We start from the raw sequence: 26212 nt of genomic DNA on the forward strand, positions 1-26212 counted from the left end.
AGATCATACAAACTAAGAGAGTTCTAAAGGTGAGAAATTCAGGCCCTTTAAAGAGTATTTGAAATAAAACTCAGGAAGCATACACATTATAAGTATTAGTTTTATTATTAGAGTTAAGGAATAATTGTTAGAATGATTTCCTGAGTGATTTAAAAGTGCTAATAGAAGTATTGAGCCATATTCTGATCACTCAGTTTTGTAAATTGGAAGTAACTTAATGATATGAGTTCATTAAAAGGGAGATGGCATCAACCTTGCCATATTCAGGCACAGTATGAAGAGATGAAAGTATTTAAATAAAAGACAGACCCATTACAGAACTACATTTCAAGTCAATACTGCCTTATGGCCAGTGTATTGCAACAGGCTGTAAAAGAAAGTAATGAAATCATTAGACACTGTGTCCTTGCATTCTATTTTCTATTTACATGATAATAAACCGTTATTAATATCATCATCCTTGTTATTGTTCTAGCACTGTGAATTCTTGTAGTTTTCTCATTATTTTACTTAAAGCCTCAAATGCTGGAATCTGGTGATCATCAGGTAAATTTCCAATTTCTTTTTTTTTTATTTTTTAATTTAAATGTAATATTCTAATTTTCCTAGTTGTGGAAAGAAGTTCAAAAGCACATTTTGAGTGCAACTCAAATCACCTAATTTTATGTAACTACATCTGTTGAATCAAAGCACAAAATTTATAAAACCCAGGCAGTGTGTGAAGCACAGAAGCTGCCCTAGAGGTCCCAGCATTTAAATGAAACTAACTCCATTGTCGCCAGTACCAGTAATTACAATAAGCCTGGCATTTCTTGTTACCCTGTGAAATTACCTGCAAGGCCTTTTCATATTGTTTCCATGCTGTTGTTTTCATGCTCAGTAGAGCATTAAAAGTCAATGATGGGCAGCTCTTGTGTTTGACTGTGAATCGTGGGGCATTTTGCTTTGGACTCTATAGAAAATCCTCAAGGTGTTTATTGACAAACGCTTCCTACGGGCTGCTGTAATAGAGAATTCTCCTCTCTGCCCGCTCCCCCAGTTCCTACAAGGCCAATCTGCTCCACATCTAGGCACGCTGTTGCAAAAAAATATATTTTTTTTTTCAGTACCCTGTGTAATATGCCTTCAACAGGAGCTATGGATCAAGCGTGCTCCAGACCAAAGGCACTCAGTCCTCCAGCTCGGAGCTGTGCGCTTGCCATTTCCCCTCCATTTGTTTCCGTGGAGCTGGCTGTGTGTGCGGTCATCCATAAGGGTGCTGAGATACCCTGGAGAGAGGAGGAATAGCTGCAGCTATTTTTCATTATTATATACTTCACTCCGTAATAAATGAGATCCATAGCATGTGAGCGCCGCTCTTGTAGATCATCATATCAGCAAGCACGAGGAACCTTACGTGCCACCAAAGCTAAATAAAATAAAGTAAGTAATCCCGAGAAAAATGGGCTGGCTGGGTGTTCAGAACTCTGCACAGTGCATCCTCTCAGCCTGAGAATGACCTCAGGACTTGCAGCAGCTGGAGAATGGATAGTTTTAAAGCTAAAGCCATGGTCTGCATGCCTGTCTCATCCTCTATCACTATCCACATACCATGCAGAAATGTACAGACTTGCACTTCCATTGCCTTGCAGGTGTCTGTGGGATAACAGGGACCAGCAATCAATTTGTGATCCAAAAGGGAAACAGCAGCAGTAGCAACAGGACGCTTCTCCAATGCTCATGATAATGGTGAGTGTTGAGCGCCTCTGTAAAGTACAGCAGATCAGATGTGGAATTTTAAGACCAAGTTTATGACAAATAGAGTTTTGCCAAACCCCCACGGTCTTGCAGGTAGGGCAGGTATTTGTCTGCAGTGGAGCACATCAGATCTGGATGGTCCTGCTGAGAGTCCAAAGTGAGTTTCTGACCTGTTAACATTTTTACCAATAACCCAGAGATGTGAACTATTGAATACCTAGTCAGTGCTAAGAAAATCATGGGTATCTATTTCCTGAACAGCAGTTATAATTCAGGAGAGGAACTTTGCTGTTATTTCCATAGGGCAGTGATGTTTTGGTACCTTCTGTCTCTGCAAGGTGATCTATTTATTAGGAGGCATAAGGAACCAGTCCTAAAGCTGGGTTTGGTGTACACAAACGTTAGCAGGAGGTTCCAAAATACCAAAACTTAGTTCTGGAAAACCACATTCAGAATCATAAAAAGAGTGAAAGAGTAGAGCTGGAATAAAATATAGCTCTTTTCTGGAGGTGAGGATTCTACCTTACAGTTTATTTGGCATCATAACACTTGTAAAATCACAAACAAAAATTTACACATACACACACACAAACACAATTCTCCCACTGTTCCAAAACACAGTGGTTTTCTTCACTGTTTGCCTTGGGTGTGAGTTGAGAGGATTCTGGTTTGGTTAAACTTTCTGCCTCTCAGATAAAAAACAGCAGCAATTTTCTGCTTGAATTTCTCTGTGACTAAATCCATTGATCATCCTTTCTCTCTGTGAGTGAGGAGTGTGTTTTCTCTTTAATAACTACTATCCTTCTCCCTGAATATTTTTTTCTCTCCCCTTCACTTGTTTGTATTGTGTTGGTCAGTCCACTGCACTATTCCTCTGAGAGACAGAGAGAGCGCAAAATTGAAGTTATTTTATGCTTGGTCTCCCTCGGTCCCAATTTTCAAATCTTCATGTCAATTTTCACACATCAGTGTCATATGGTGAATGCTATGGAAATTTCCGTGGGGTCCTTGGGATACAATTTATACATGACCCCCTATTCTCTCCCCCAACCAGGCTGCAGACCCTGCCTTTACAAAGAATAAGTGGATTTATAATTAATGTGGATTTTAAAATATAAGTACATTAGGAAATTTTCCCATTTGTTAGCTTCTGTTGCAGTACAAGGAAAAGGAATACAAGCTCTCTCTCTCCTTTCCAAACCTAATAAATTGCCCAAGTTAATATAAAATTACCTCATGTTGAGGTAAAAGATCAACTCATTATTAACTTTACTTTTCTCCCTAAAAGTTATGCTGATGAAGGTTTATCAATCAACTGATTTGGTAATCACCAGTTAGCAAATGCAGTCATTGCCACCTGCTTAGGTGAGCAAGGTTAGGAGGAAATGGAACATGGTGAGCTTGGATGGGTAATTATTTCTTCTTTTAAACTAATGAATGTGCATGGTCTTAAAAGTCCTTGGTGAGTAAAATTCTAGGAGCAGGTACAAACGCTCGGCTGACACCAGCAGAACATTTCAGTCATTGACCTTAAAATGCCCATTCCTGACATCAGAAAGGGGTACACGTCACCTGCTCCATTTTACAGTGTTAATTATCCTCTCTGTGGGTGAGAGAGGGATGACAAGTTTTCCAGGTTACACCCCAAAACATCCTAAAACTTAAGCCATTCGTGAGGAGAGCTAAACTGCACCCAATCCCCACTCTTTAGATTTTAATTTAAGTTGGTACCAAAACACCACATGCACCTGATTCTCTGCAACACCCACAACCAGCGCCTAGAGAAAGATTTTCCAACATTATCAGCCATGAAGTTTTGGATACTTTATTTTAGTTTGTTCTTTTTTAATTTGACAAAACCAGCAAATAGTAGGAGGGGAAACCTAATGTACACTTTGAAAGAGCTCCATCTTCCCTCCCATTCTTTGTGGACACTCAGCACCTCTTGCAGGTTCCCTGCTCTACCAAAAAGAATTATTTTTATCCTTCAATCCCTTGTGTATCCTTCACCTCCTCTTTGTCTGATTTTTTTCAATTTTGGAAAACTATCTTAGAAATTGTAGTGGTAGTAGAATGGTTAAGGGAGCTTTTCCTTCTGAAAAACTCTGGGGATCAGGTTTGGGCTTTGCAATGCAACATCTCATCCAGGAGATGTAGAAACCAGATTCACATCATCCTCCAGCTTGTTTAAGTTGCTTCAAAGCCAGCTGCACTGTGTACAACTGCACACTGAAACCCTCCACCAGGTGATTCCCTGGTGATTCTGTGAGCAACCTGTGGATGAGATAGCTTTATTGGAATTGTTGCCCTCCTCCAATGTGGCCAGAGGGAAATGAACTGGAAGAGCATTCTGCTGTGCCACACAGGGACCAGCCAATGCACTCCACATGTGTGGAGCTAAGAACACACTGTAGTTGGAAGTAACATGACCCTTGGAAGGGCTGCAGAAAATATATTTGTTTGGCATGCTGCCATTTTGCTGCTGGCTGCAATCCTATCACTTCTCCCAGTCTAGGTCAGGGGAAGCCCTGCAGAACAATTCAAGAGGGGAAAAAGAGCATCTGTAGGATGCTGCCTCATCCCTTAAGGTGCTGTTGTCTCTGGAGGCACAACTCAGGCAAAATCAGAGGGTTCCTCTGAGAAGCTGAGGCCTGCAGGGATGGTCTTATGTAAAGCTGAAAGCTATAGGAAATGTTCACTGTAAACCATGTGAAGATCTCACTTTTTTTGCCTTGCTGGAAGAATTAATCTTGGAACAGTGACCAAGATTGGCCCAGTTTATCCTGGACATGCCCATAGAACTGCTCTAACAAGTCTCATGGTGGTGGATGAGGTGCAAACTCTGGGACAACTTTGCACCACGCACTCACAGGACCATCAGTTGGGAGCTGAAAACCTGCTGTTCTCACCAACTCCCCTGAAAATCAGAATTGCCTGTATCTAGAGTTAAATGAGGCATTTTCAGTGCTGGAACAGCCTGCCTTACACACTGATGAAGCTAGCAGAAGGATAGAGCCCTCAGCTATATTGTATGTATTCCCGTAAAGACAAGGGTAATCCACCAAATTGAGGCACTATAGCACATAACTCAGAGAGTGGGCACGTGCCTCTGTGTGTGTGCGTGCACCTGGGTGTGTGAGAGACAGAGGGAGAGATGAGATATATGGGGAAACACATGAGAAATGAGACTGGAGAGATAATTTCCAGAAAATACAGCAACCATCAGAAACTCTGTCTTTCCAGCTGGAGGGTTTTGCAGTGCTGGTACTTCTCTCTTAACTTGACAGCTCCACTCTTAGCCCAGCTCGTAGTTGCTGCCTATAAATTTAATTAGAATGGGGGTAGGGGAGGAACAAGACTGCACGGCACTTGGCACAGCGCTGAAAATAACCAGCTTTAATACCTTTGACATTGAAGCACCTGCTAAGGGCACAGCCTGCTGTACAGCTGACCCACCCTGCTCTAGTGACAGGATGTGTCATTTCTCTTGTCCTCAAAAGGTGCAGCCCACCCCATAAGCCAGGGGAGTGCATGCCTGGCTCTGGGGCTGGGCATCTCCCCGAGCACCACAAGGCAGCATTGCACCCTGGAGGCACCAGGGAGGGACCCCCAGCACCCCTGACCATGTGAAAAGGGAGCTGCTCAGGCACTGCAGTGGCAGTCTGCCTCATGTATTTCATTTTTTCTCTCTCTGATGTGGTGGGCTATTTTCTATGTTTGCAGCTAAGTGCGGCACCGCAGCCAGCCGTGAACATTTCTGTTGGCCCAGCTGGCCTCTTGTTTTAATGCTGTTCTCAGGGCTCTCCCTGGGTACAGCGGGGAAGTAAACAGATTGGAACTTTGCCCACACATATATATTTAATTGTGGGCTGATTTTATGCTAGGGAAATGTAATAGACCCATCACTTCAGGCAGACAACTCCCAGCTGAGGCAACAGGTTAGAGATTTCCCCCACTTCAGGAACTTCCTGAGATGTAGCAACTGTTACAGATGTAGGGACTCCTTAACAGAGATTGAACCTTTTATACTGTTTCTGATAAGTTCGAGGTAGTGTGGAAGCAATTTAGGGATTTGAGGGACATTTGACCTCTTTCCTATGCATGCTGCATGCTTGTGATCGTGGCTTTGGGTCATGTTTGGAGATGTCCCAGCTGAGAAAAGAAAGTCCCTGAGCTCCTCTCACAGGGTCCAGCAGTGACACAGTGTGAGGATGCAAATGAAACCTGGACCACATCTGACCCGTTTGCCACCATTAAGTGGCACCAATGCTGCTACTAGAATCATTTTTCAAAAGTGGAATTTGATTTTTTTTAAATTGTGTTTGAATCTAACCCAATTTTAGTTCAAGTTAGCCAAATTCAAATCAAGATCAGATTTAATTCCCCTCAAAATCTGAGGGTATTTTAATATCCTCCAGGGAAGGACTCAGTGGACCTGAACTTAATTTGAGGAAAAAAAAAAAGCCCTACAAGTGTCCTGAAATCATCTTCAGAGAATCATGGAATAGTTTGGGTTGGAAGGGACGCTTAAGGTCATCTATTCCACAAGCAGACAGACAATGAGCAGAGGGACATCTCACACAAGACCAGGTTGCTCAAAGCCCCTTCAGAGCTGACCTTGAATATTAATCACCCTCTCTCTCTTTAGGGTCCCTCTGCCATGCACCACCCTGCCTGGCTGTATTCTCTGTTCCCAAGCCCTGGAAGCAGCAGCATTTGCTCAGATCTGGGGATGAAGCAGCACAGGCAGCCTCTGAGCAGGGCACCACGCCAGGCAGAGGGGGGCACACAGCCCTTGCACACACTGTGCAAGACCTCAGAGGGCAAAAACAAAATCCATTTTTAAATATGCAATCGAGTGGTGCAATTTTCAGCCTATTCTGGCTTAGCAAATGCCTTTGAGGGATCAGACTACCAAGCATCACAAGCACAGTAGTGACTATGCAGCAGTCTGTAATGCAACAGCTCTGATGTGAAGTTATTACCGCAGGCACAGTGTTGATACCTGTGTTAAGCCTCTGAGCATTGCCCAGTGTGAACTATGTGTTTCCACAAGACTGAGCAGACCCAGACAGAGCTGATTGCTCTTGCAGTTAATAAAAAGCACTGCACTTTCTCTCTTGACAATCCCGACACCTGAGTGCTTCCTGCGTATGACAGTTAGCACATTCTGGTTGCTCAGTGGCCTGTGAGAAATGAGCCTCTTCTCAATTTAGTTCCTATCATCAGACAAGCAGTACACACAATAAAAAACACACCTTGACAGTCAGCCCCCAAAGTAGCCCAGGGGACTGCAGGTCCGAACTTCCCTTTCTCTCGTGCTCAAAGCCATAAACCAGATGGAATTTATCGGGCTGGGCTCCACTGTTTCCTTCAGGTAAATCAAGGTAACTCCACCAAGGTCAAAGGAGTCACCCCGGTCAGTGCAGAATAGAATGGAGGAGGGGAACCTCTGCTGACTCGACCACGTTTCTTCTCTAGATGGGGCTTGTCAAGCCCTCCTGACTTGCACTGGTGGCCATGGTGTGCCACAAGGTCTCCTGAGTCAGAAGAAGGTAAAAACTCTGCCTCCATCCATTAGCTGAGCATTTGGCCCCGAAACCGACCTTCTCACAGCAAAGAGCACCAGCTCTTTGATGTCCTTTTTGTCCAGGAGGGTGAGGAAGGCACAGGGCAGGGGCTGAAGGGCTGGGTAGATGGTGGCTGCTGTGAGAGGCTCTGCTCCAGCCAAGCCCAGCTCATCAGGTCATGTCAAACGGAGCTAATATAAATGTCAGCGAGCTGCTTTCAGTTGTGAAATCTGTGTTTGTTGTACTGCAGTTCATTTTCAGTCTTCCAGCTCTATGGATGCTATCAGCTGAAATGTCTGGCTGGTATCCTCTGCCAAAAATACACACACTCTCAACATTTCTTAGGAGTTGGGTTTTTCCCCCTCCCTGTGACATGTTGATGTCAAATTTCTTCCTGGCTCCATGATACACAAGACTGTCCACACCTACCAGATAATGAGTTTAACATTTCAAGGACAGAAGCTCTCAGTCTCAGTGAGACACAGGGTGGATGTGCAGGCCTGATTTGGGGTAGGTGCCAGAGGTGGCAGGGCTCTTTTAAGCTTTTTTGGCATATTCCAACCCAACAGAAACAGATGTGTATAGCTCAGAGTACCATTGGTATTCTTGTTATAGTTAAATACTCAGTTGTTATTAATAGCAACTTCTTCTCCCATTGTTCCTTGCTTTTAGAAAAATTTCTGTTCTGAGCACCCAGGTCTCAGTCTTCTATTGATGTTGCTCTGGTTCACTCTAGGCTCCTCATCCTCTCCCCACCCTACAATTTTATGTTGGCTTCACAAGTAAAAGTTCTTACTCTCTTCCATTCTGCTCCCCTACCTTTTTCCTGGCAATCTTATCTGCATTTCCAAACTCAAGCATCCATGCTCTGACAATCACAAGTCTGCCCTGGACTTGTTTCTTTTTGTCCAAAACTGAAACTTCAAGCAGCACCTTTGACTTTTACTCACTCATGGTGAGTTGTCATCTTAAGCTGACCATGAGTTTCCAGTTTCCTCCCCACAGTTCCTCTGGCCAGTGAGTGACAGCAGTGCTTTTATTTTGGCAGGTCAGCATCATTCCAGCCACCAGCACAAGGCAAAAACATGCACACACAGAGCACCCTCCTGCCCATGAGGCAGAGCACCCTTCAGACATCCCACCTCACCTGCTGACACAACACTTCAGTGCCCACAAAAATCAAATGCAGCTAATTGGGAGGTGATGACAGCCAGGGCACTGCTGCATTTGCATGCTAATTCCTATATTTTAGCATCCCACAGCCCAAGTACAGGTAAAATGAAACTCTGCACTTCATTCCAGACTATTTCCTGCCTTCTCCACAGTACACACGAATACACACACATGCACAGACACACACTTTCTCTCTTGGGCTGTCCTGAAGCCAAAAATCAGTTGGAGATTGCATTACATGTGCTTTCCTAAAGGCTGGCCAACAACATCAAGGGGCAACATGGTTTTTTGGGGTTTGTTTTTTTTTTTTTTCCCCTCTTGTTAGGACAGGGCTGCACACTGCAATTGTAGATGTGTCTTTGGAATCACAGCAACCCGGCTCGCGTGGGGAGAACAGAGCTCTTTCCACAGGCTGGGTTACAGCTTCCTCATACTTTTAATGCCAGGGCTTAGGATGGATTCCTGGCTCTTGTATCACATGATACTGTTGAAGTTTTGTTTCGAGTACCCAACCTCCTCCCCTGTTCTACCACTGGCATCTGCCCCTGCTCTAAGTCTACCAATTATTTCCTTTAAGTGTCAGCAGCACACCAGACACACTGAGATATGACCTTTCTTCTAGTTGATGCTGTTAAACTATTACTTGAAACTGAAGTTGCAGTTGACAAGTGCTGCTTCAGTCACTAATAACTACTTCAGACGTGCTAGTGGTGTCTTGGCTCTTAATGCTGTGGCTCAGGGCTCGGGGAGTGTCTTTACAGGTCACTTAGAGCCATCCATCTGATCTGAAACAAGATCAGTCAGTCTCTCCTCTGGCTCTGTGTCTTGCTTGCCAGGAGGTTCTGTCTCCATCCCCCCAGGTCTGCAGCAGTGGCACATCTGGGTGGCTTTAGGGGCTGCCCAGGTCCCAGAAAATCCCACTTTAGGACGTACCTGTGGGCCACAAGCTGAGTTTTTCTGTTTGCAGCCAAAAAAAAAAATGTGGGGGCTGCAGCTCCTTGAGGTTGAATACAGCCCTTTCAAGGGAGAAAGATCTCCTTTACTTGCCTGGATCACAAGTTACTTTCTGTTTTAATTTTTTTTTTTTTTTTTTTTTTTTTTTAAGCAACTTGAACACCTTCCTGAGAGAAACAGGATTTCTGCATGGAAGGAGAATGAATACTCAGACACACACCTGAATTTTGCCGCATCAGGTAAGGAATAGCTTTCCTTTCACTTCCCACTCCCCTTTCTTCAGGCTCAACTCCTTCAGTCTAATCCAAGCATCTGAAGTATCTCAGACACAGAAGATTCACAGTTTGGCAGAAGTCACAAATATTTCCTTTATATTTTGGCAGGGGTTTGGCACAGTCTTAGGATAAATTTTGAACAGAGTAATATAAGGCCAGGCCAGATCATCGGGGGCATTAAGCCTTATGCCCTGTTACTGCAGAGAATCCTCTAAGAGATGTTAAACCCAGAACAACCTCCACTTTCCCTTTGTCTCCTGCACATAAGAGGCTACAATGTGGTATAACAAACTAGGTCTGGCTTTTCAATAGAAAAAAGATATGTCAGGTTTTAAGTCTCCTTGACATGACAACATCTTCATCTAAATCGTGAAGCCATCCTTTGGATAGCCCAGCCTTGGTCTAATGTCTTTCAGAAAATGATACTCATTTAATTCCTGAAATGTGAAATCTAGGTCTCAGGTCAAGAGCATAGATGTTGTTTAGCTGAAAAATTTAGATCCATCAGACTGTCTGCAAGAGTCTGCAACTTTTCAAACTTTAGATTGCAACTAGACTCTCACTACTATATATAGTCTTTTGAAGAGTAGCATCTAAATAAAAGTACCCTTGAAGTACAGGACACTTTTTATGCTCCCACCCTCACAATTTTTTAGGAAACAAAAGACTTCTTCAGGGCCACAACTTGTCTGCACAGAACAAATAGCCAGACCTCAGCTAAAACTTTATTCCTTTTTCACTCTATAGCCAGCCCTGAATTGTTCCCTCAGGCAGGATTTTGATGGGATTTGATGGGAGAATCCCCTAAGACAGGCAGGGTCAGATCACAGAGATGAAGGGACTTGACAATGTGGGAGATATGGAGGCACCTCAGCCAGAGCAGGGCAGCTACTTCATGGGAAAATAAACCAAGTTCTTATCTTAGTAATTGCATGGACAAATTAAATCTAGTCCCAAGCAATCAGGACTCACCCCTTCACTGTTACAGGATGACAGACCTCCAGCCAAGCCACATATCCTTTGGTAGTAGAGTGATCAGCTGAATCTCTTGCCAGGCAGATCTCTAACTCTCGTAAGATGTGTTAGTTATGGGCAGGATATTTCTCCAACACAGAGAAATTGTCATCCTCAATGGGAAACACTGCTGGGCCAAAGGAAAGCTTGTGTGGCACCTGTGTCTACAACAGATCACACAAACATATGACATTCCAGAAGGCAACAGAATGTCCATTCATATGGCAATTGTGTCTTTATATCCTCTCCATGTGTATGAATTTATGGTTGTATGAACAGCCATATCCAGTTATTGAAGTATTTGATGATCCAAAGTGCTCAAGGCCTTCTTATTCCATCTCATTCACCGTTAAAGTTCTGCACAACCTTTTTACTGGCTTTCAGCCTGCCATAAATACAAATGACTGCCAATAAAAGCTGGTATCTCCCTCTGTCAGGAGGACTATAGCATCGTTGTTATTTAAGAGGTGGCAGTTTTGACACAATTCTTATTTAAAATTTGTAAAAGGAAAAAAGATGATGTAATAAATCTGCATGTTCTTCCCAAACAGCCATTGAAAGTGGATGCTCTTCCCCTTTCCAAAAGCATCAGCCGTTTAATGTTTCCTAAGTTGTTTTTGCATGAATTAGGGCGTTGGAGTGAAGCACTGTCAGTTACAGAACCACGCTGTTGTCTCCAGCTAATTTTGCATTAGTAGCTCTTTTAAACTGCTAAATCTAGTTTTTAGTGTATGATGATTTTGTTTAGTGATGGTGTAAAACAGCTGCTACTTTTCTGATGAGTTGCCTGCTTTCCATTTTATGTCTCTGCAAGATGTTGGGTTTCATCATGGCCCCATCTGACAGGCAGCTGAGACAACCTGTAAAAAACCTCCAGAACACAACAAAAAAAAAGGCAAAGAACCTCAAATCCAAGGGTTCAACCACCCATGCAGCCAAACTTCAGAGTGATCAGTTCTTCTCTATCTTTACCGGTACCCTCAGACAATCTCAATTCGACACTAGGATGATGCAAATGAGGAGAGCAGGGTGAGCAGGAAACTTGCTGCTCTAAAAGGGAAAGTGAGTGTCCATCCAGCACCCCCAGACTTTTTCTGGGGGGCTGGTTCAGATTAGGATGGCTGTGCTTTTTGTATCCTTGCTGCTCATGCTGCTGCTCCCAGCTCTCTGCCTGGTTATGATCAGAAGGATGAAATAACGGCTTCGATGAAATTATGGCTTGGGGTGTCTTTCCAAAGTAATTAATCACTCTGCTATCTTCAGATTCTGCTTGCAGCCACTGCTTCTTCTGAGTGTCGTTTTGCCACTGAATTGCTTGGGTGCCAAACTCTGCCCAGGATGTGGCTGCTCATGGCCATAGGAGAAGGGAGCAAGGGCCAGACTGTTCATGACTTAGTTACCCCTCACTAACATCTCAAGGGGCCTCTCTTAAGCAAAATCCCCATTACCTTTGTAGGTGTTTTGCATTTTGTGTTCACCAGAGGTTCTCATGAGGAACCACTTAGTGGTCACCCCGTAGATACTTTGCTACTTTCCCAAACAGGCAAACAGCCCTGCTTTATTCAGTGGCAGAGAGCTGAATGGTTGTCTTTGATCTTGCCTTATCCCCTGTATCCCGTGGGCTGGCATTTGTTCCATGTGTTCCAAGCAAGAAAATGACAAAACTCATAAAGGAAGCACTCAGAGAGCTTCTCAAAGAGGTGAAGACTAAGATCTTTCCAATAACAATCCACACTCCATAAAAAGACCTTAGATTCTGGATAGACAAATTGGAAGCAGCTTGCCTCCCTGATTCTTCCTTCCTTTTGCACTTACTCTCCACCCCAGCACAACTCAGGCTTTTCCAAAAGCAGTGCAGCACATTGAACAGCGGTGGTCTAAACTGTTATGGAGATCTTAAACAGCTGAATTGTTACAAGCTAAAATTGATTGCAACTGAGCCTGTGAACTGAAGTGCTGGAAACAGCACAGAGAGAAGTGGGGAAAGGGTATGAAAGATCTTGCTTTATTATTTGTTTTTTGTTGGTTTTTTTTTTCTCTCTTTCATAAGATTTCCGGACAATTTGGCTTTGATGAGTTCTACATCTCTCTCAATAGCCATTGGACTGTTTTTCCTGGTATTTTCAATATAAAAGGTATTCTCGGTTTGCCTTCCAACGTGCTGGTTGCTGTGTAATTTCTAAAGAATTCTAAAAGTCTGCTTCAAAGTCAGATCCAGAGGGAAAATCTATGATGTCAGATCCAGAGTACAAAATTTACTTCCCCTCAAGCTAACACCCCCCCCCCCTGTTTTTTAGCTTTCCAAAACTAAAAATCTTCTTAGCCTGTTTCACTCTATTCTGCCTTGATTTTATTTGCACCCTCACCACGAGAGCATCTGAACACCTTGGAGTAGTACATTAAGCAACGTGACTAACATCTGTCACGTACAGTTTACTCGCTGTCTCTCAGCATCCTTAAAATGAATTTAGTGCTCGTGCAGGATCAATAGTGCTGGAGACAGACAGTCTCTGCTCAGCCTCAGGGCTGGCACAGTTTGGATGAGACCCTGGTGGTGGCTCCTCCAGCCTGCTGCCCCTTTGTCCCCCGAGTGTCAGCTCGTGCACTGGGGAGCACCCATGGAGAAGCTGCTCTGCCCCAAGGTTGTTTCCAGTGGGACAGAGAAGTCCAAGTAATTTGGGGAAATCAGATGAGGCTGTCAGTGTTTCCCTGCTCTCAGCTGCATGCTGAGGGACATGTGTATGGTCTTGGGTGCCTGCAGTACTCAGGAGCCTAGATGGATCCAGCATCACTGATTTTCCAAGGTTTTCTGCCTTGCAAAGCTAGCTTTATTTTTAGCATCAGTTACAACTTAGGGCTATTGGTGGACAAGGATGCTGCTGCTTCTCACCATCAAAAACTTCTCTGCCAGATTTCTTTGACAGAGACAGTGTTCTCAGCCACTGAAATCAGGTCAATAAATGTCCCATGCTGAACAGAGCTGGGGGTCCCCTCCTCTGGAGCCAGCACCACAAGCAAGATCTGGGCATCTTGGGGCACTGTAATTTCAAGCAATATGTTTTCTTAATGGGCCAAATATGCTTTGCCTAATTTTGCTTTCAGTGCATGGGATTGTTATTGCTCAGTGGCCCCACGCAGGTGTTTAAGCAGTTTTGTGGCAGGATTTTCCAGTAGCAGCATGAGGTTTTATTGACTGTTACCTCAAGAGTAACTTCAGAGGAAACGACATCCCCAGCTGGTTGTGATGGATGCATGTGGAGCTGTGGCAGAAAACTCAGGACCCAGTGACCTCTCTGTCATGGTCTATCATATTTTGGGTAAGAATGCAATGCAACTGTAAAAGGACACTGCTTTTCATGCAGTGAGAAGAATTAGAAGGGATGAAGTTCCTAAATTACTTGCTTTCCCTGAAACTGTTGGCTTGTCAGCTCTGATAATGTGAACATACCAAGCGTAGGTCAATAAGTTCCATACTTTGTGAGGATTCTAGGTAGTGGGGTTTAATTTGGTCTATCGGTGTGCATTAAATGGTAGACTAGGGGACTGTGGTCTCTGTGTGGTAACCTAAATTATAAATTTTACAGCTTTTGACACATAAGAGACATCTGACCCACAACTTGCCCTTGTTCCAGTTCCATAGTAGGTCAAAACCCAAGGTAAGCACCACTAATTTCTCCTCAGTGCCACCAGCCTGTACCTTGCCATCCATAAAAAACAAACCCAGGTACCTGGCCGTTTGGAAACCCAGCAGGCTCCAGCAGGACCCACCCAGGGCATGTTCCAGAGCCTGTTTCTCTGGGTGATATCTGAAACTGTGCTCCACCGTTAGCAGCAATGGAAACATGAGCTATCTGATCAAGACAGATAAAATACATCTATTTCAGAATACATAATCTTACCACATATGTGAAGTAGTTTAATCATTAGCAAGTTGTCAAGCTTTTATTGAATGGAATTAGCCTCTTTATTTCTGGTCAGGATCAATCTTTTTTTCCCCTTCCCAGTACAATGAATGCTTATATGTTACACATTGCAGCGTCTGGGGCAGATGACACTTGCCAAAGGGTTTGATGATCAATTCTGATACAAATCTGACATGAAGAAACAGGAGAGAATCTGCATCAGATGATCAGTGGGAGAGATAAATTCACATTTAATGCTTCTAAATGTCTGTGCATGTTATATCCATCTCAAACACACAAAAGCAAGCACAGTGCACAAGATGATGCTTGGACAAGGACATGGACAGAGTATAGGGATGAGGATGGCATTTCTCAGTGGAGTATTGCGGAACTGTGGGATTGAGAGCCTAGTTAGAATTAAGTGTAGTATTAACTTTAAAACTATGGGGCAGAGAAATAGCCTCTTGCCCACCAACCCTGGGATACACAGGCCATGGGCGGAAAAAAAAAAAGACTTTCCATATTTTTCTATTCACTAGAAATCTCTGTTAGATTTGCACATCCAATTAGAAGATGAAGGAGAGACCTATTACCAGTCCCAGACCTTGGAGCCATGCCTTCATTTACCACCAGTCTGCTTTGCTCCTCTGCCTTTCCCTTTCCAAGCAGGGCTGTATATGAGTATTCATGAACACTCCTTATTATTTCTCCCCTCACAGTTGCTTTTTTCTTCCCACACCTGCCAACATTAGCTCCTTTCTTTGACTCACGCTGCTGTACAGCCTAATGCATGTGATCTCCATGCCAAGATGTTATTTAATTTCCCAACCAAGTTCTTTTGGCTTGGCATGAGCTGAGCAGTGAGAGCACAGGAGGAGAGGCATAGGCAGGGGTAGAAGGGGAAGGAGAAGGAACAGGGGCTCAGATCTGTGTTGCCTCTGGCTTCACACACCCAAGTTGTGTTGTGTGTGTCCAGGGAGCAGCGTGGGTGGGTGGAGATGGCAGCAGGGGGTTCATCAATGGCAGGTTGCTGAATCAGGAACCCTGACACTTGTGAAGTACTCTGTCAGGAACATTAAGTATCCAAAAGTGATAAAGCTTCAATTTGCTAGTCCATTAGACTAATTACTGCAATAATTAAGTAACTACTTGATTAGAACTAATGGGTACCTAATTATCCAGGAGAAAAGTATCAGGTGGCAATTATCAGGTGGCAATTAATAGACTGGAGTTAATGTCTTAGCACTGTCTTTGTATGAATTCATAAGCAAGGTAAAGAAAACAAACAATAACTTATTAATATTTATTGGTGCCACTGTGTTTTTCAGCTTGTTTCATTTACACAGAACCAATTAGTGAAAAGACAGTTAGTGTTGCAAAGATGTAAAGTGACTGAAGCAGGAGTTTGATTTTAAAGGAACAGGATCACATTAGCACTTATAAGCGAAGACAAATGGGTATCAGCCAGGGACTTGATTCTGGTGCTGCTAATTCATCAACAGAAGAAATCAGAGTAATTGAACTCAGTATTAATAATGAAACACCCAGGAAGGCAGCTCCTGTCTTAATGGGGTTCACTTTAGTTTTGGTCCCTCCCTGGGTCTTCAGCTTTTTCTACACTGCCCAGGAAAACCAGGGACACCTTGGTGAAGGAATGGGAACTTCCCGCTGGCTGGGGTGGGAGACACGGAAATAAAACCCTCCAGATCAGTGCTGGCAGATTTCTGAAGGAGACGGCTTCCCTGGGCAGCTAAAACCTGGGTGACATTATGAAAGTGAGATGGTACAGCTGAATTCCTGCCCGTTCACTATGCTGGTGTAAAGAAACCACAACAACAGCTCCATTCCTGGTAATTCCCCCCTAGCTCAGCACCCACTTGAAACATCACTGCAAGTTCCTGTGGATGAAGTCTAAGAGTAAGTTTAACCTGCTTTAGACCTCAGATTGGAGTGCAGTTAGGTTTTTTGGGGGTCTTTTTTGTATTTTCTTTGGTTTTTTTGGGGTTTTTTTGGGTTTTTTTCACAGCTATGCAAAGGTCTAGCTTCTCAGATGACATAATTTGCTATTGTTTCCTTGAGGTCAATCCAACCTTAGTGATTTTTGCAGAATGAAACTATGGCCTAGGATCTACTTTTCTTGTTCTCTTCTTCAAATTCAAGGAGCTTTAAATCTCCCAGCAGAAAAATGAAAAAAATACCAGGGTTTTCTTTCCTACAAATCTTTATGATCCTAACGATCCACTAAAACGGCTTCAATCCAAAAACAGTTGTGCACGCAAGTTGTCGCCTTGTCTCTCTATGGGAGAGCTCATATTAGCTGTAATTACTCTCCCGAGTAAGAGTTGTTAAAGTGTGATATACAATGAACTTGCAGCTGATTTTAGAGCACAGAATGAAGAGTTCCCTTACAAACCTCAATCCTTTGAAATTCAGCTGTTAGTAAATGAAAGACCAAATTCTAAGATGGCTTTTGCAGCTCTGCACAGTACATGGTTTTATGGAAGTGGAGGGTCTTGCCTCTACAGCAGCTATCCCCCCCCCCCATCCTTTTTTCCATGTTATAAATAAATGAAAGATATCCTAATCATATTTTAGACTGTGTGTAGAGTCAGACGCTAAACCATAATGTCTGTATATTAGAACATGTGGAATGATAAATGGAGATAAATCTAAAATTTATAGAACATGAACATTTGCATAAACTGCAATATCCAAACACATAGGCTGTTAAGTAACAATTGTCACAAAGGGCATAAAAAATTCAACTTGTTTCATGGAAAGAACTCAAATTCCTAACATGATTAAGATAATATATCATTTGTTCCTATCTTATTAAAGGCGTAATTGTTGTTAGACACAGAAGTGGCATTAACTCTAATCTGGCTTTATATATGTACAAATAGGAGGGGAGGTGGATCTGAAAATTGATGCTTTTGGTGATCCATAGGCATTTTATTAATGTTTGAATAATAACTGCCTGGAGGGCCTGTTATAAATTAAAGGGACGAATTGAGATATAAATTTTTATGAGGACTAGTTATACATTTCCATTATGTGTTTAAAAATGAAGGAATTACTGTGAACACAGCAGAACTCACATTTATTTGAGGTGATTTGGATGGGAGGGAAGGTGCAGTGAAGGAAGCTGCTTGCTGGCTGTAAGAAAGATGTATCTGTCCCTGTGAAAAGATATATCATATGTCATGCATGAACTCTCTTCTACAGCAGACTTTTCTCTGCAGCTGATTTCGCATGATTATTTATTTGACAACAGCAAGTGATGATATAGCAGTGAGTTTTAGGCCACTTAAAGAAGAATTCTTATTCTTAAATCATAGAGGATTTCCCAAACCCAACCACTGTCAAACTAGAGTTAATCTAACAGAGAAACCCAGTAATCTCTTTGGCATACATTTCTCATTATTCCTCCTGCTTGGGTATACACATCTTCATTTGCAGCGCATCTATGGGACCAGCAGCGTTTCAGAGCTTCCTCCTGCCCTTTGCTGAGGCTGCTTTTGGGAGCTCAGCTCTGATTGCTGAGAAAGCAGCAGCCTCGCTCTGTTATCCAGCAGCACTGATGCCCTGGGAGATCCTCACGCAGTCCCATCAACGTGCTCTGACGTGACAGCTCAGGGGATGACAACCCAATACCTTCACTCAAGCAGCCTTGGCCCAAACCCACGTCTGTTCATCAGGGAGAGGAGGCAGGATGCCAGTATTTAGACAGTCACTTAACATGTGGGGACCTGTTTTCCATGCCCCGATTAATTGGAACTGACCACCAAGGGCAAAGCCTCCTAGATGAAATGCTACAGAGTTTGACCCCCGTTTAGAGGCTTGATTGCTCTGGACTTCAATAGGTGCCAGCAAGCTTGATGCCTTGGAGGTCTTTATCTGTATTCTCTGTGCCTCAGTTCCCTGTCTGTAAAACAGGAAGGCTCACAGGAGTGGTTGGAGGAGGAATGTGTTCATTGGGATGATATCCAGAGAGATGGCAATGTTGTATCATCTGCAGACATCCACACCAAGGTAGCAGCTGTGCAAGCGTGTGCCAGGGGAGCTTTATTATAAGACACTCAGCACAGGGGCCTTCCATTTTACAGCCTTTCATGTGAGTCAATTAATCAATTTAAATTTTGTAGGCTTTTTTTTTTTTTTTTTTTTTTTTTTTTTTTTTTTTTTTTTTTCTCCCAAACCTCCCTTTAATTAGACTTACAAGGGCTGGTCAAGTATTTTCTTTTTGGACTAGGCCTGATTCATTGGGAAATAAGGATGCTCTTCGCTTGCAAAGAGCCTGAAGCATTAATGGAGTTGATAAAACATCAAGACCCAGCTCAACCTCATTTTCCATCTTTGAAGCATCACCCTTGGCTCTACCATTCCTGGAGATCACTGTGCACACTTGCAGGGGGGTAATTGGCATTGCCTCTTGATCTGCAAACAGTGTTAATTTTTTCTTCCCAGGGTGGAAATGGGGTGATCTACAAGAAATATGACAAAATGTCCTCACAGTTCTGATTAAGGCTCTTGCTTTTAGCAGTGTTTTGAGTCAGGACTTGTATTCCCAGACAGCTCAGTCTGTGACAGGAAACCTGTATCACAGGCAGGTTGTGACAGTGAGAGGAAGGATCAGCTCTGCTTGGTTCCTACACAGTTGGTTCAGCTTTCTACAACCTCAGTGTTTTGTCTCCAGTCTTTCAGCTGAGAAACACAATTTGTGACACTCCCAACCTTACTCAGATCAGCCTCTCAGTGTCTGTTACCTTCAAGGATAGTACCATAGTTGTGTCTCTCTCCTTTCCCCGTAAAGTCATACAAACAAAGTGATTGTTGTGAAAATATCATCCAACAAGCACTGAAGCAGCAAAAATTATTCTCCCAGTCAACTGGAGCCTTTTCTAAATGCATTACAGTGCTGGACAAGTGACTAATTAGGCAAGACTCATACTGTCTGTTTTTCAAAACTATGTTTTTTCTGTATGTGTTATTGAAGGGACAGATTCACAAGAGTTTCTTTAGGGAAGATGCAGGGGAATGTTATAGAGAGTAAGTTCTATGACAGAATTAGCAAATGTATTAAGTACAGTGCCAATCTGGTATAGCAGAAATGACTAAATACCCATCAGGGCCTGTCACTCGTCAAGAAGTGAAATCTTAGACCCATTTAAGTCAATGACAAATGTTCACAGAATCTGGCTGCAAGTTAATAAATGTTTGGAGCCTGTATAACTCAAACTCTGATATTTGTCAGATTAATTATTTGACTGATCTTATTGTGTGTCAAACAATTTCTTTGTGGAGTTAGATTGCCTTGTGTTGCATTATCTATAATTCTGATTAAGAAAATTTCATGCAAGTAGGGAGATATATCATTACAAGTTTTATATCAGGTCATAAAGAGTTATTATATATAATCTTAAATAATATAACTAAATATGGGATTGTAAAATGTTCAAAGGGGCCATGGTTGAGGCTGTATTTTCTGCCTTATTTTTTGACATTTCCTGATTTAGGAGTCCTTTAATACTCAACCTGAACTTTCTTTTATCATATTCTTTTTGTTAAGCTATATTTATGTAAAAGGAAAGAAAATAACTCTGCGTGTACACCAATTCCTTCAGCTTACACTTGCCTTTAATACAAAACAGAGGATTTCAGGACTATATACATCAGGTGTTTTCAGCAAAGTAGCAGCAGCAAATCATAGACATTTGTCATTCCTTGGAGCTGTCTGACAGTTCTGACAATTCATTAGGCTAGGCTGAAAAGAGGTTTAGAAAGCGAAGGAAGGATCACAGGTAGTGGAGTTGCCTTTGCATGATCCAGTAATAGCTGATTTGTATCATTTTTGGTGATGGATACACTCTTCAGATTAAACTCAGCTGAATTTCCCTCATTTATTCTTTTCTTTTTTCTTTCTCTTTTTCCTTCAAAAGGAGCTTCTGGGCACGTTAGTCTAGATTTAGACCTTGATTTATCCCAAAGAGTAGATGCCCAGGAAATTCTTCCTGGAACCTCCTGATATTTATGGCTTTTCAGAGCTAAGGAGAAGTGAAGTGAGTTTTGATATTCAGTTTGTACCCAGTGAGGTTTTCTTTTCCAGTGCGTTTGAGTTATATTCTTTGCTGTGGCTGTATGATGACACGTGCCATTCTTCAAAGTCAGAGCCATTCCTGCCAGGCTCTATGCAAATCAAACTTGTGACTTTGTGCAGAGATAAGTGCCTCCATTATCCCACTCCTTCCACTTGCTGATTTGCTTTTGAGACTTGTACACAAGCAATTTTTTGGCTCAGAGGCAAATCCTTTGCAGTAACGCTGAATCCGCAGAACAGACCACCTGGAAAATATGTGATCTTCCATTGGAAAGCTTCTTCCTTTTCCAGGTTGGTGGGCTGTTCCAAATCATGAGACCATGTAAAATGCCTGGGTCAGAGTCTGAGTGGGTGAGACAGTGCTGTCTGGCCGGGGAGTGTCCCGGGGGTCAGGCCGATGATGGTCCCCAGGATCAGCAATATCAGGGAGCCTGCTGTGCCCTGCAGAGGATGAATAGCTTTCCATCTTCATTCTGTCTGTTTTTATAGCTGCCACAGAAGAAGCAGTCTGAGATTGAGCCTGACCCAGTAGTGTTATATGTAGGTCTTACAAGAGCAATATTTGCTCTTGATGACCATTGGAACATAGTCCCTTAAAGAACCCTAAAATAGCCCTAAAAGAAGGGCTTGTTCAGCAGGTTTTTTTGGGGTGTTATTTTTTTAACATGTGAAGTTTTTCAGGCCCTCAATATCATCTGTAAATTCTAAGTACTTCCTAATTTATACCTTTTTTCTTTTTTCTTCTCTAAGGTTCAAAGTGTTGACAGCACTGCCTCACCATCTATCTTGGGCACAACTCCTTCTTCAAGGTAAAGTTTCCTGCCCGTCTTGGCCAAATAGAGAGACTCAGACCAAGGTTTTAGCTGGACAGTCCCAGAAATGCAAATTATCTCAGCCTTCCGCTTCTTCCGGTGTGTCTTTATGGGTGCAAAATCAGTCTCTTTCCTGCAGAAATATAGGCATTTCCCTGTGATTCCACGTGCAGGACTGGTCAGTACAAAGCAAATAAATGACACTCACGGATTTTGGATCATGTGTCACCTTGTCTGATGTGCCTCCAGATTTGCTGGTAGGTTTTTGGGGGGTTTGCAGTGATTTTTGCAGTCAGTTTTGAGTGGCAGGTTTTGTATGTGTTGGTTTATAATTCTGGAGTTGTGAGTGTGGGTTGAACTGTTGGCATTAATTATTTTCAGTAGTGAGTCAGAGGCTGAATTACAGGATCCTACCCATGGATATAAGAGAAAACAAAGAAACAAGCGGCCTTCCTCTCCCTCCCCTGACATAAGTCATATTTTGTCTCCTATGACCTCAACTGGCCCTTTAAATTTCATATCAAACATTAGAAAGAAAGAGGTCAAAGTAAGAGCCCTGTTGAAAAAAAAACCCACAGCCAACCCAGATATGAACTATGGGAACTTGTCATCTTATCATCCTAATTGAAGTCATTCTGCAATGTACGACAGTCCATCATATATTCTGCCAGTCAGTGTGTCATACATGATGTGTAACAAGAGAGCTCATAAACCCAGAGGGGAAGCCCCTTCTTTTTTTATTACTTTATTTGATCATTTTCATAAAAAGTCCCCTTGCTCAATACAGAGGAACGTGTTTATTAGCCCCATTAAAGCTTTGTCCATTCATTTGACACTGTGATTTACACAGCTTTACCACAAAAGAATCCCATTATTTCCAGTCTGGGGAGGTGTCTTTTTTATTGTGTGATGAAAAATAAGTACTTAATTCCACAGGTGAAGGCAAAAAAAGGGGAAGCTGTTGTCAGAGGCTCAGAAGTAAACAAAAGGATGCTTTAGGTATAATTGACTCAGAGAAAGAAAACATTCCCAGTAAATATAGAAAAATAAATAAATAAAGACGCTCTTCCTATGGAGTGGGAATTTAACTGGGCTCAGCTGAACTTTTTTCTTTCCCCCGCGTGCCTTCATTAAAAACAGCAGAATTTGGCAAAATTTCCCTCTGTGTTCTACTCATGAATGTTTCTAGAAAATATCAGCTTTCATACGCAAATATTCTTGAAGTGAAATTGGTGGCTTCCTTTGAACACAGCTAGTGCCTCAAATCCCATCTGCTTTTCCTACAACACGCCCACTCATTATCTAGCTTATTTGGCTTTATTTTATTTTTTTTTAAATGAACACAAATTAAGCTATTTAATCAAATATGTACATGATTACATGGCATTTTTGCATAAGAGTTATACACCCACGGAAATCATTAATCACAGATAACAACACTATGTTAAAATTAGACATTTTGTTTTCTTTTTGTGTGTGTGTGCTTTTTAACATAATATCCTGCGTAGCTCTAATTTCACCTCTACTCTCATTTGAATAAATCAGGATTGTTTTACAACAAATTATTCATTTGTCTGTAGCTCTGATAATTGGTATTTATGTTTAGACTTGATCTCAGAGGAATAAAAATACAGAACTTGAAAATAAAATTGGTATGGTTCAAATCCCTCTTTTTCTTTTTTATTTTTCCCCCTTTTTTTTGCATGCAGAGAATGTCACCATGAATGTCCATTGGCAAACTGGATAAGAAGGAGTGTCACAGTGCAGGACAACCTAGAAGATGACAGGTATTTCCAGGCATAGCAATGATGAGATCAAATTCCCCTCAACCTGCCTTGTTTGCTGATCTTTTAATCAGATTCAACTTCACTGCAGCTACAGCACAAGGTTCCCTGACAATGTATGACAGCATGTGACAGAAAAATATTTTGATTTTTTTTCTTTTTTTGACTGTTTGATGCTATTTGAGATAAATCTGAAGCCCCAGCAGCATCTGATAAATCTACCAAACTACTTTAGTGGAGGTTTTTAAGTATTCACACTTGAACTGGAGGGTTTAGGGTTTGTGTTTGTGTTTGTAGTGGAATCCAAACAGGAAAGCTGGGAAATTATCTAAACCCTTTGAGGTTAACCTGCCATGAAAGAGCATCAATGACAGAAGAGGACATTATTAAAAAGGAGCCAACTTTGCTCAAGAAGAACCACTGTGTGAACCCAGACCCCAAAGAGCAACACCCAGGGTTGTTTGTGGTCCCACAGGGATATGTATTTCATTCTCATCTTCATCTCTCCAAATTTCCTCTGATCTGCTTCTGAGCTGAATTCTTGAGAAAGAAAAAGACCAGCAAATTTTGAATGGGACTTATCAACCTTTTCCCTACAATCTGCTTCGTATTCCTCTCACACCCATGTTCTTGCAGTGTCTTGGGGAAATGTTTGGATCAAAGATAAGAGAGAACAAGGAAAGGAATGAAGCAAGAAACAAACAACAACACAAAACCAGCACCCCCCAAACTTTTTGATGGAACTCCTCTGTGGATTGTGTGCATGGTTACAGCAAAGTTAAAACTGCCTTCTTCTTCACCAGTACTCAATTCTTGCTTTTAAAATCAGGCTCCCTTTGATCTTGAGGATTGAAATGATCTGGAAATGAAACAGCCAGTGCTTTGCACAAAATCTGGAGAGGGTCCCAGACATGGCTTTTACCTGGAAGGCTTCCAAAACAGGATGAAATCTCTCTGGTTTCAGAACAAATTGCAAGATTTTTTCTCTATGTCTAGTCCAACTGTGGAACTCTAGCCCTGATGTCTGCTGCTTCCCAAAGCACAGATGTAATAATCTCTGAGGTGAAATGAGAACGTTATTCCCCCATCTTCTCCTCTCTGCCTCCCCTCTGAGGATTGAGGGCTGAGAGAATTTTATGAAAGTGAGAGCTTAAAGTTTTGGGCAGACTTAATTTGAGGAGACAGTTGGTTATAACCCAGGCTAAGGCCATCCATGTGAAGGTTGGAGAGGACAGAGCACCAGGAGCATCTGTGACATCTGGATCCTGTTGAAAGCTCAGAAATATCTGCCTGGCTTCACGTGACCTGGCCCCAAAGCCAAAAGGGCTGAGAAATGTGGTTAAGAGACTGCAGCAAGCTCTGCCCTAGAAAATGAGTCCCACTGAGAAAGCAAGCACATCAATATTTCTTTGAGTCTGTTTCTTTTAGTGAATATATTTCCATATGTTGCATTAATATTTCTTTTATTGGGGCTTGTAAGTCCATCTGGTATTTGTATTGGGAGGGCTTGAGGTGGCAGATCCCTGCATTGCTGTTACACACAGATCTGGACGGCCCTTGCAAGGACGGGTAGGTGGTTGGATAAAAAGGCATCTCCTCGGCTGCCTTTTTAATTGGATAAACTTCTCAAATCAATCAAGATAACCAGGTTACTTATTGTCAATTAGCTCTCACTGTGCCAGTGTTAGAACGTAAGTATGGGCTGAGTATAAGGTATAGCAGTCCACAGTAAAGAAACTTCCCAGACACTGTACAGTGTAACCACCCTGATCTAGGTGGTGTAAAGGAGGAAAGATACCTGGGTAACAATATTAAACAAAAAATGTGCTGAAATACCACAGTTTGCCAAGACAATAAGAATCGCTTTCCTTTGAATGTATTATTAAGGAAGTGGGGAATAATTATCTGCTTTAATACAAGCTTTTTCCTTCTGCATGATTAACTTCAGTGATATCAACAGAGAGTGTGATGACTCTGAAGTGACAGCTCCTGGTAGCACGTTCTGGGATTAGCAGAAAACAGGTTGTCACTTTACCCCAGTCAGGAGCAGCCAGTCGCTGTGTGCCGAGGGCTGGGCAGCAGAGCCGGGTTCTGCACCAGGCATCTGACAGCCCAAGTGGGCAGCAGGTCCAGCCTCCTGCCAGGTGGCTCCCAGGTCGGGCGTGCAGGGCTCTGCTCCAGCAGGAGATTGGATTTCCTGAGGCAGCACCGTGTGGTTTTTGGCTGAGCAGCTTCCAGGCTGAGAGCGCCCCGTGCTCCCCACGCTGAGCTGTGACTCGCTCTGTTCTTTGCACAGTGCACCGAGCTGATTTTAAAATATTGTGTACTTTTCAAATGCCTGGCTCTAATGCCAGTCCTGTGTCTGGCTGCTCAACGTGCAAAGTGACAGCGCAAGCACCAGCCCCTGGAGGGGATGGAGAGAGAGGTAGGACAAACACGCCAGAGCTCTGAGCAATGCCATGAAACAACAACAACAACAACAAAAAATCCTTTCATTCTTACTAAAGTTGTAAAAAAGTCTGTCATGGCTTTTGTAGGAATTAATCAATATATGGAAAACTGCATAACAACTGTGGGGGCAGCAAGAATCTGTCTATAAATTAAAATACTGTGAGTTTCTAGAGCTAACTGGGGAAAGCACTGGGGTTACTAGCAGGGCTCTGGAGCCAAGACAGAGTCCATGGAATTGGATCCTTCACTAGAGTCCATATTTTGTCAATGTCAGGACATGTAAGAACTGTAAAACAAAGCAAATTGTATGTATGGAAGGAAACTAGAAATTTAGTCCTGCATCACATTCCTTTGAAAATTTCATTATAATAAAATAAAATAAAAAAAAAAAAGATGAAATGTCCATATATTTTTAAGAAAAATAGGAGGTGAAAAGATTAATT

General features: G+C 42.5%; 1 long non-coding RNA gene across 2 annotated transcripts; it reads left to right on the forward strand.

Moving 5' to 3' along the window:
- Positions 1-423: 423 nt before the first annotated feature.
- On the forward strand, positions 424-26132 carry LOC136296806 (uncharacterized). 2 transcript variants are annotated; one of them, XR_010723007.1, is made up of 6 exons: positions 424-1422; positions 1632-1728; positions 9586-9673; positions 21473-21531; positions 23244-23321; positions 23616-26132. It is a non-coding gene; the product is annotated as an uncharacterized lncRNA (long non-coding RNA). The 2 variants fall into 2 exon arrangements; XR_010723006.1 differs by having other exon boundaries at positions 23244-26132.
- The last annotated feature ends 80 nt before the right edge of the window (positions 26133-26212 follow it).

Source organism: Chamaea fasciata, unplaced genomic scaffold (assembly GCF_029207755.1).
Source record: "Chamaea fasciata isolate MVZ Bird 193981 ecotype frontalis unplaced genomic scaffold, bChaFas1.0.hap1 SCAF_14, whole genome shotgun sequence".
NCBI lineage: Eukaryota > Metazoa > Chordata > Aves > Passeriformes > Sylviidae > Chamaea > Chamaea fasciata.